General features: G+C 44.2%; 1 long non-coding RNA gene across 1 annotated transcript; it reads left to right on the forward strand.

Moving 5' to 3' along the window:
- Window positions 1-831: 831 nt before the first annotated feature.
- Window positions 832-10,517, forward strand: LOC123404392. The gene is made up of 3 exons (XR_006611781.1): window positions 832-1,048; window positions 1,144-1,234; window positions 10,478-10,517. It is a non-coding gene; the product is annotated as an uncharacterized LOC123404392 (long non-coding RNA).
- Window positions 10,518-10,839: the final 322 nt, after the last annotated feature.

Genomic DNA, 10,839 nt, shown 5'->3' on the forward strand with positions numbered 1-10,839 from the left:
GTTCGGTGAACTGAAGCGGCATCGCTCTAACACACATTTCAACAAACACCTCTAGTGCATAAAAAAAATGGAGAGCTAGCACACACCCACACTCTTCCATCCAAGAAAAATGCAAAGAAGAGGGGAGAGGGGGTGTGCTGTATATAGGCAGAGGACTTTAGTCCCAGTTTGAGACACAAACTGGGACTAAAGGTGGTGCACATGCGGGCTGCGCACCGCGTAGCCCTTTAGTCCCGGTTTGAGACACAAAGCGGGACTAAAGGCTCCTTACGGGCCGGGACCAAAGCCTCGTGGGCGGCATTGCGATTTGGGGCGACGTGGCCGGGCCTTTAGTCCCGGCCCAGAGGGAGGCCGGGACAAAAGGGTCCAGGCCAAAGGCCCGTTTTCCACTAGTGGCACACATACATATTCTATCCCTATGAGCACCTCCGAGAGATATAGCGGGCATATCATCTTGAAATTTACGAAGTCATCATAGGAACCTCGTCATTGACGGAATCATCTCCTCACACTGAACGCACATTGCCGAAATTCCTGAAACAAATTTAGGAATAAATGCAAGTACCAGTATATAAACCTTGATGGACTGGGATAGCACAGTCCCTCTAACTATTCAACCATAGATTGATTGGTTCGTACCGTTTTTGGTAATTTCCTCTACCCCTCTCAGCGTCTATAGTTCCCTTAAAAGAAGAGAATAAGAAAAGAAAAAGAAGACTCTCCTCTAAAGAAGAGAAGAAGAAAAGATGAAAAGAAAAGCTGACAAAGCAACGACGTTATCTGTAACTGCACGCAAGGAACCATGCTAGTGCTAGCGTTGGAAGAAAACAAAGCAACAACACATTCACGGGGCGATGCCAAAGCATATGTGTGCTCTCTCTTGCAACACATTCCGTCCCCGAGTATATCGATCCATGACCGAGTGAAATTATCTTCTGTTTCGAGAGCAAGATGATTTGAGTGAAATTATCTTTATCAAGAAAGCTGTCAATTTCTCAGCAAGTCTTGTCCGTTCCTCCTCGACTTTATTTGCCTCGTGGATTTACAGGTACTGCAATTGCATCTTGTGAATAAACATATAGTGGATAAGCTTGTTTTGTGGACTGTTAGATCAGGAATTAATGTAAGCATCTGGTTTTGTAGGGTGTGGAGAAATCAGCATCCGATGGTTTTCTGCTGCCGGTGGTCTTAGTTTTCTGTGGAGAAGTTCGATATGTCTAATGATGTGGATCTGGTTTGTACCTCTCTTCTCCTTAATTTCCTGAGAATTCCTCGTCTCCTTGTTGTTAGTTTACAGTTATGTTCGAAACTTGTTTTTTTTAGCAAGTGCATCATTTACATCCGTTATCTTAAATCAGCCTGCTCTTTCTCAGTTTCTGTAGCACCACGAAAGAAAAAGGTTACAGTAGACACCACCTTGAGACAAAGCACGTTAGACAAGCCCACTTCTCCTCCCGTGCCGCCTCCTGCGTGGTAGCACAAACATCGATCACTTAAGCACCACCTTGAGCCACTTTGTTGGAGCAAACATCACTTAAGCAATCACAAACTTCTCCTCCCGAGTCGCCTTCCGCGTGGCTGCTGGGAGGCCCCCAGATCCAGCCGGCCGTGTTGGAGCAAATAAGCCGCGGCTGTGCGAAGGCGTGTGTGCGCCGTTGCGTTGCGTCAGGGGGTGCGTGTGCGTGCGTGTGTGAGTCTGTTGACGACAGAGTAGGAGGAGTGAACGCGTCCACGCGTGGGTTACGGCCGCGGCGATCGCGTACGTGCACGAGCCGGAACATGCGGGACGTGGGCTGGCGAGTGGGGAGTGCGTGTGGTAGCGCGGCCTGGAATGTCAGTGCACACGGGTATAACACCCCCTCTCCTCCTCTGGATGTTGCCGGGGCAATTGAGTCTGTGCTCAAGTGTTATACAGAAAAGGCTGTCCGAGCGGCGAGGTGTTTGTGCGCCTGGAAAATTTCTGTGTCTCTCATCTTTTACTTCCACCTTGTCTCCGACGATCACGGGCCTGCGGCAGTTCCATTTTTCGGCTTACAGGCCGGACTCCCCCTCTCCTCCTCCTCCTCCCTCGCCGCTGCCCAAAGGCGCGTCCAGGTAAAGCCTTGCCGTCACCAACGGCGGCCTGGACTCGGGTTCATCTTGGTCGTGTGGATCTGGCGCGGGCAGGCGCTCCCTGGCCGAAGGGTGGCGTCGTACCGAGCGTCATGGCCGGTGGTGGCGATGCTCTGTCGATTCCGTTCCTCCGCGGCAGGCGGCTTCGTGTTTTGGTGCGTGACGGTTGCCCGCGTGACTGTGGTGTGACCGGATCACTCGGCGGTGGGGCGGCCGGATCTGCGCCCTGGTGTGGGTCTTGGTCCTTGAATTGCGGTCAGCGCGGTTGTTGGTGCGACACGTCGGTAGCTGGGTGGATCCGCCGGGATTCTACCCTTGTCTGGTCTATGACAGCGCGGGCAACTACGGGGAAAACCATGGATCTGCTTGGGATCGAGCGATGGTGGTGCTTTTGCATCGTAGTCCCCCTTCAAGGCATCATTTTGGAGTTTTCCCCGGTTGAAGGAAACAACAACGCCGATGTCGCATGACTGGTGGCACAACTACTGATGAAGATTGCGCCGACTACGGTCATGGCGGACGATGGGATTCCTTACCTTGTCGAGGATTCGTCGTTACAGTTTCCGTCATCGGGATCTAGGATGCTTTGCGGAAACCCTAGACCTTGGTCTCCTGGATTAGATGATGATGGTGTTGGGTATCTCTTTTCCTCCTGGGGGCATCGTTTTGGAGCAAGTAATGGCTGGAGGTGACTAGAGGTGGAGCGGTATTACATCTATAGCGAGGCCGATGGCGAATCATGGCGGCATGGCACTATGAAGTTTTGGCAACAGGCCCGTGTGTATCATCACGTGCATGATGGTGGCGTTGTTTGACGTTGTGGTTGCATCGACGGCAGGTCAGACAAGGTCGATGCTTCTGTTCCTGTTCTGGAGAAAGGTCGGAGGAAGATGGTGGCGACAAACTGAACGTGAATGGTCTGGGTCATCCGGCTATATGTGTTAGGGTTTGGTGTGATGCCTGTTTGGTATTAGGCACGGATATTCGGCACACTGTCATCAAGGGGATAGGAGTAGCAACATGTGTTGCCTACAGGGCGGCTTCAAGCTAACTGATGTATTACTTCCTATGGTGCTTGTGAATAATTAATAAAATAACTGCATGCACATCCATCGTCGATATGTAGAGATCGGGGTTATATCCTCCTTTTCCAAAAAAAACTAAGCAATCACATGATTATAAATATAGTTATCTGAGCTGGTCCTCAGGATGGTCTCTCAACTAAGCAAAGTATCCTTTGTTGGTATCCGGAGAGTGATTTTTGTGCACCCACGCATATTGCACCCCTGGTGCACCCATGATAAAAAACAAAGCAAAACATTTCATCAATATCTGAAACACTGTGGATGTGATTATGGTCAAATGTCTTAAACACTTATAAATTTTGGTGGAAAAATGACATCCGAGGATCTGAAAACATGTGAACAGTATCATGGGTGGAAAGCATCATTTTTATTTTGTTTTGTATGAAGATCATTTGATGTTTTTTGGTGACCAAACTTTGGATATTTCTAATTCTGGTAGAAGTGATTTCTCGACAAGTCTTCACAATCGTCTTTCTGGCGGAATAGATTTCACATGGATTTCGTGTCCGCACCGGGCCGTTATGGAGGCATATTATTTCGCGTGAATGCATCGACTATGGATGTGTAGGCTAGCTCAGAATTATCATATTAAACTCCATATCTGAAACAAAGCCGACAACTTCACATGGATTCTCGTCGAGGTGTATGTTACACCCTATTATGAGTTCAAGCGGACTTTCTTCGTGAGTTGGTTAATCTGGAGAAATATAACCATTCTCCTATTCTAATAGGTGGTGATTTTAATTTGCTAATATTTCCAAACGATAAAAGTCAAGGTAGTTAATCGTCGGCCTTTGCTATTCAACGTTGTTATTGACAATCTTGATATGCGAGAATTCTCCATGATTGGAAGACCATTCACTTGGGCGAACACTCTTCAGGAACCGGCATATGAGAAATTATATCGTGTGTTAATGGATACCGAATGGGATTCAAAATTGCCTTTAGTTTCCGTTTGTGTATTACCTCATGTCGACGATCTATCACACCATGGCCCCATCCTTCTAACCATTGATTTGACCCGATTGTAGAGTAGGTGCAAGTTCAAATTCGAACATGGCTACTCCGCGATGGCTTTCATGATATGGTTAAGCAGGAGGTTTGGGGGAAACATTTGCCAAGCTTACTCCAATACACAAAGTGAATTTTAAAATTCGTGCAATAGATAAATTCCTTGGAGGTTGGGCTAGGCATACTACGTCTATCCTAAAAAAAGGGATGTTTCGCCTCACGTCTATTATTGACAAGTTAGAAGCTTTGGCTGAAGTTTGATCGCTATTTGAACATGAAATTAAGATTAAGAGTCAGTCAAATTCACATATAGCTCAAATTCTTAGAGAACATTAGGTCACATCTCACCAGCATTTATATTCAAAGGCGATTCGAATACTAAATACTTCCATGGTGTAGCCAATGGCAGACACCAAAAGAAACTGATTCATTCTCTTATACAATATGAGGGTATGATTGAAGGTCATGAGAAACATAAACCTTATAACAACTCCTTACTCGGAGGAGGATGTGAAGAAGGTGGTTTCCCTACTGGAACACAACAAGGTCCATGGTCCGGATGGTCTTCCAATTGAGTTCTATCACAACTTCTGGGAGCTAATTAAACCGGACCTTCTAGAGTTGTATGGCCACCTCCATGTTGGACAACAAGAATTATTTTACCTAAACTTTGGTGAGATAATTTTATTACCTAAGGTTAATGGGGTTGTTAGGATACTACAAAATAGACATGTATGCTTCCTTAATGTTTGTTTCAAAATATTTATAAAAGTTGCCATGAATAGGCTTAATTTGGTGGCTGACCATGTGGTGCACCCTTCCCAGACTACTTTCATGCAAGGTAGAAATATCCTAGATGGGATGATAATCGTACACGAAATAGTGCACGAACTACATAGAAAAACTACATAGAAAAATTTGAATGGGGTACTCCTCCAAATTTATTTTAGGAAAGCTTATGATAAAGTGAGGTGCTTTTTTCTTCAACAGACTCTCGAAATGGAAGGCTTATCTATAAAGTGACTCGCTCTGATCCATAGTTTAGTTTCAGAAGGTAGTGTGGCCTTTAAAGTCAATGATGACGTTAACAGCTACGTCCAAACGAAGAAACGATTGAGGCAAGGTGACTCATTAACAGCCATGCTATTTAACATAGTGGCCGATATGTTGAGCGTCAAAGCTTGATGGTTAAATTGATGGGGTAGTTAATCATCTTGTTAAGAGTGGAATTTCTATCCCTTTATATACCGACGATACAATTCTCTTTGGATCATGACCTAGAGAAAGTGAGGAATCTGAAATTAATTTCATCGCCCTTCGAACACCTCTCAGGTCTTAAGTAAACTTCTGTATAAGAGAATTATTTAGTTTTGCTGAGGCCAGATCACTACTAGGAGACACTATAGTAGTAGAGCGGCCAAAAGACATACCAGTAGCGCGGCACGCGCGGGGTGCCGCGCTACTGCTAGCTCGCTACAGCTAACTTTTACCAGTAGCGCAGGTTGCCCCGCGCTAGTAATATGTAGATAGCAGTAGTGTGGGTCATGGAACCGCGCTACTGATAATAGCTGTTTCGGGCCCACTTGAGGAGCGCTACTTATAAGAGCTCGTTGCTGCTAAAGCATGACCCGCGCTACTGTTATTAATTTTAATTTTTTTGGCAGCCCATTTCCTTGTTGTATTTGAACAGGTTTTATACAATAGTCTCATAAAATTTAATCATACACATACAAATCTAATCATATCATACACATACAAATAATCTCAGAAAATCATGTCATCATCATAATCTCAGAAAATGTCTCAAATACTTGCAGCTACATTGTCATCCATCTAAACAGTAATATAAAAGAGAAGAGTTATCATTATGAGTGAGAGTGGAACTATGTTGTACATGAGGCGGCGGTTCTGGTCCTCTCTCGCGCTAGCGTCCACCTGAAATAACTATATTCTACTTCTTGTCTGCTATTAAACCCTTTATAGCTGCCATTTGAGAACCCATTCACTTGAGTCTAACACTCGGGCCACTCGCCGTACACTCCCGAAACATTCCCTATGTACAGACATAACACTTCTTCGGCATGAAGGATCTATGTACCTGTTAGAGATGCATCTTCATCAAGGAAATCAACAAAAATATGCAACATAATATAATTGAGCAACACAAAAAGAAAGGGTGTTACGAAATAAATGCAACATATAGTAAACATAATTAATGAACGCAGGTTCATCGTGTCCAAACTAATTAACTAGATGTACATAGATCATCGTGTACCCAAACTAACAAACTATATAGTGCTACCCAGGTTTGGCAGGGACTGTTGACTAGTTTCATCGCTACATAAAGTATGAGTTCAAACGATACATCATGCATCATCATCGGCATCGTCAATCGTTACTGGAGGTTCTCTCCATCTAGATCATCGAGGATGCACCTAAGCTTATTGAACGGCCTCAGGTCCTGACGTTGTATGCCTATGCGGGTTCGGACGTCAGCTTGCGATATAGGTCCGTGCTGGAACAACCCCTTCTCTTCGACAACTTCTTTCATGATGATCGTTGCTACGTTCCTCTGGATGCGAAAGAAGTCATCTCCGAGTTTATAATCCGGTTCTTCTTCTAAGGATTCTGCCCATTTTCGGATAGGATCATCGTTTCTGATTTTCATGCCAAGCTGTTGGTGATCCCTTCTAAACTCCATAATGAGATGGATGAGGTAGCATCCATCGTTCCTGCTTGATGTTGGTTGATGCATGCAAGAGGCGGTAGTTTTATCCGAGAAACCCGACCTGCTCTTCCATTGTTTCCTAATCTTGAGGTGGCCATCCCTCAGGCTGAACCCGTGGAGAGCATCATCGAGAATATCCATTATGTGTGTAGTCCTTCTTCTCGTAGTTTCAGTACGTGTCAAAATACACCGTGTGGGAGACTCGCGGGAAAAAAATGATAAGGATGGCGCGCACGTTGCTACGGCAAAAAGAAAGCACCTCAAATTACGGTTCATATGAACGAGAAGCAATGATTGAAATGTACAAAAGGGTTGTCCGACAACGACTTAAATTTGATGAAGTTTTCGATGTAGGTCCTAGGAGTTTTACGCTCATAGTCGTCGAAAATCAAGGACTCGTGCATGTAGTATGAATTCACCATATAGATTTGCAGGATTTTGTTCTCTCCTCACGACCAAGCTCATATGTACCACAATAAAGCGGACGATTGTAAAATCGAGCCGCCTCGTAAGAATTATGATAAAGATATCGTCAACCCGCAAGAAGAACACCTCGGTTGGCAGTGTGTCGATGTAGAACTTTACTTGATGCACACGAACCGCGTATAGCAGATATCCTGAATCCTACGAGGCGAGAAGACTTATCTTAGTCGAGAACATTTGGTCGTGCAGTTTCCTGTGATCCCCTGATATGCCCTTCAACGACCGTGAAACATCGCCACACCTTTGATCGTTACACGGTCTTCACAATTGGTAGGCGGAGCCAGCTGACTGCTAGAAGCTTTGGCAGCTGCTTTGGCATTGACAGCCGCGTACTCTTTTACTAGGCCGGAACTCCTGGATTTTTATTTTAGTTATTAACTTTCAGCCGATGAATTTCAGACAATGCAAGCGATAAGCTCAAAAGGCAATAGTGCATACGGCTGTTAATACCATCGGGAATCAACGAATTTGCCTGCGTATTTGGTCCGTCAGGCAATCCCCAGTAATAGATTAATTCCAATTTAGTTAGAGCATCTTTAACAGACGTGTGAAGTCGCGGCGCGTAAAAATAAATATAGTACAACACACGTAACAGCCGTTTTTTCATGGAAGTAGACAGGTGCTTCATCAAGCGCTATAAATTTTTAACGTGCGAGCGTGTCGCTTTAGAAGATGCTGTAAAATAAAACGCGTCGCTCAAACAACACATACAAGATGATCTTAAACTTTTAAAATAGGCAAAGTTTGCACAAACAAAATTAAACCGCAAGCAAGTTCATGACAAACAAGTTCACACAAACGATAGAAAAGCCGCACTGCAAAAAAAGATAGAAAATCGGCGGCTAAAAACTACTCCTCGTCGTCCTCCTCTGACTCGGTGGTGTCCTTCGACTCTGACGTCGTAATGAATGCGTCATTCCACCGTTCATCATCATCGTTCTAGGTCGACGCTTCTTTAAGCTCCATGTTGAAGAGTGCGACCTCCTTCCACGTACAATTGTCCTTGTAATAAGCGGCTCGCTCCGCCCTCCTATCCACGTAGAATTCACGCTCGTTGATGACGTCCTCCGGGAAGCGTTGGCGCCACACCGCTCGGGGCCCACTCGATAAATACAACATCACAACAAGCCTTGCAAGCATTGTGATTAAAGAGTTAGCCACGGGATTTTTTATTATCGGATGAGCAAAGAGACTTGTCGGTAATGATATTCAAATAGGTATAGTGATACCGACGATCGAATGTCGGGCAAGTAACATACCAAAGGACAAAGAAAATGTTATACAGGATTAACTAAATCCTTGACATAGAGGTTCAACCGATTAAGATCTTCATAGAATATGTAGGATTCAATATGAAAATCCATGTCCCGCTATTGGATATTAGCCGGAGAGTGTCTCTGTCATGTCTACATAATTCTCGAACCCGCAGGGACTACACACTTAAGGTTTGGTGACGTTTTGGTATAGTTGAATTATTGATGTTGGTAACCCAGTGTTGTTCCAAGTCCCGAATGAGATCTCGAACGTCACGAGGAGTTTCGGAATGTTCCGGAGACGAAGATAGATATATGGGATGTATCAATTTGGCTTTCGAGAGGATTTCATGCATTACCGGTAAAGTACCGGGAGTCCTGAATGGGTTTCGGAGTTCCACCGGGAGGGCCCTCCCACTCAGGAGGAGACCAAACAGGCCCAAGGGTTGCGCACTACCCCCTGCTGGGCTGGTTTGCCAGCCCAAGAGGGCCTATTCGGCCGAAGTGGAGAATGATACAGAGGTGGGGCCAAACCGAATAGGGAGAGGAGTTGTCCTCCAAACCGAATTGGAGGAGGACTCCTCCCTCCTCCTTCCGCCGGCAGAACCCTAGGGCAAGTCCCTAGGGTGCAACCCCTCCTCCCCTGCTATATATAGTGGAGGGTAGAGAGGCCTTTTGCACCACAAGCTAAGGCGCAACTCTCTCTCCCTCCACCACCTCGTGACACCCCGTAGTTATTTCGGTACGGCACACCGAAGCCCTGCCGAAGTAGCTCCACCATCATCACAATTACTTCGTCGTGCTGCCGGAGAATTCAGCTACCTCTTCATGTCTCTTGGTGGATTAAGAAGGCCGAGATCGTCATCGAGTTGTACGTGTGCTGAACGTGGAGGTGTCGTCCATTCGGTGCTAAATCATGATTGGATCGTGGTACGGCTTGCGATTTGGATCGCAAAGACGTTCGACTACATCATACGCGTTTCTTAACGCTTTCCGCTTAGCGATCTACAATGGTATGTGAATTCTCCCCTCTCGTAGATGGTCGTCACCATGGATAGATCTTATAGGAATTTTTTTGTTTCCCATGCAACGTTCCTGAACAAACGCCTTCTAACTAAAGATGCCTTTTATTCAGTTCCCTCATCATTAATTTAAACATTAGTAAACGAGGAATCAATAGAATAAACACCAATCATTTTAATTTCTTCATCATTTTTTTTGTGAAAGCAATCGAGAGACGCTCTTTCTAAAAATTTTCTTTTAGCTCTAAGCATAGCGATTCTTTTCTTACTTTCATCTATGGAAATATAGAGCTTTAATAAAGAAAGAAGAATAAGAAGAAGAGAAGAAGAAGAAGAGAAGAAGGAGAAGGAGGAGGAGGACGAGGAGGAGAAGGCCAAGGACCTTCTAGTCCTTCTCCTCCTCCTCCTTCTCCTCCTTCTTCTTGATTTCTCCTTCTTCTCCTCCTCCTCCTCTTTCTTCTCCTCTTTCATATTATCCTTGCTTCAATTAACCCAACAATGACATAATTAGCCCATTTAGTTCCAAAATGCCATAATAAGCTCAAAATGGCATAAGAACCTTGGTTAGCTCATTAATATTATATACTTAGCTTGTTTTCCTCTAAAATGACATAATTAGCCCGTTAGCTCAAAAGAGACATAATTAGCTAATTTAGCTCCAACAAATGATATATAGTTCACCACACATATATACTTAGCTTGTTTTCTGCTAAAAATGACATAATTAGCTGAAAAACATCATATTTTGTTCTTCTTCTAACTTTCTTATTCACATTTTTGCAGATTGGATATACTACATGCATGGAAGCTGGCATTCATGGAGTTGAACAATGTCGATGGATGAACTTTATATGTATATCATATAGTTTTCATTTGAGTTGATGAACAATGTCGAACTATATGTATATGTATATATGGATAAACAGTGCAATACTTGGTATGTTTGTTCTTTGGATATATGGGGATGCACATTGGTGAATCATATATGTGTGGTGAATTATAGATATGTGTGGTGAATTATATATATGTGTTGGCAAGTATATGTGTGGTGAACTATATATCATATATGTGTGGTGAATTATATAAATATGCTGTCAAATATATATATACATATATATATATATATATGTGATGTGAAATAATAT

This window comes from Hordeum vulgare, chromosome 6H, assembly GCF_904849725.1.
Source record: "Hordeum vulgare subsp. vulgare chromosome 6H, MorexV3_pseudomolecules_assembly, whole genome shotgun sequence".
Classification (NCBI taxonomy): Eukaryota; Viridiplantae; Streptophyta; class Magnoliopsida; order Poales; family Poaceae; genus Hordeum; species Hordeum vulgare.